The sequence below is a fragment of the Anabrus simplex genome, chromosome 5 (assembly GCF_040414725.1).
Source record: "Anabrus simplex isolate iqAnaSimp1 chromosome 5, ASM4041472v1, whole genome shotgun sequence".
Lineage (NCBI taxonomy): Eukaryota > Metazoa > Arthropoda > Insecta > Orthoptera > Tettigoniidae > Anabrus > Anabrus simplex.
In genome coordinates, this window is record NC_090269.1 from 189,160,532 (window position 1) to 189,161,072 (window position 541).

Genomic DNA, 541 nt, shown 5'->3' on the forward strand with positions numbered 1-541 from the left:
ATAATTTACTGGGGTTCCCATAATAGCGGTGTACCCAGTCACAGATATGATAAGAAAACACAAAGTAAGGACAAGGAGAAAACGCAAGAACTAAAATTAAAAAGGAGGGTGAGAATTCAACTACTAATCTACAACACACAGGAAAACAATGGCGTGGATATTAGAATATTATTCGTTATTACCTAAGTACCAATTCGCTTTTATGCGTGGTCATAGTACACAGGAACCAACGAGCTAGAAAGAGGACTATAGAGTGGCTAACACGACTACTACAGCGCTCTAGGCGGTGCCAAGGCAAAATAGCGACGCCATATTATATCCGCCCGTGTTTTACGGTTTATTCTGGTTATTGTGTGTTCTTATCGTGGTTTATTTGCACTGAATCTGATAAATTAACTGCATAAATTATGCCGCTTATATGTGCAGCAATCAACTGCACGTTCCGTAGAGGCAGCTCAAAGGATATATCATATTTCAGGTAAGTTTTTTTTTTTTTCATTCATTCATTCATTCATTCATTTATTTCAATTAATTCCAACGA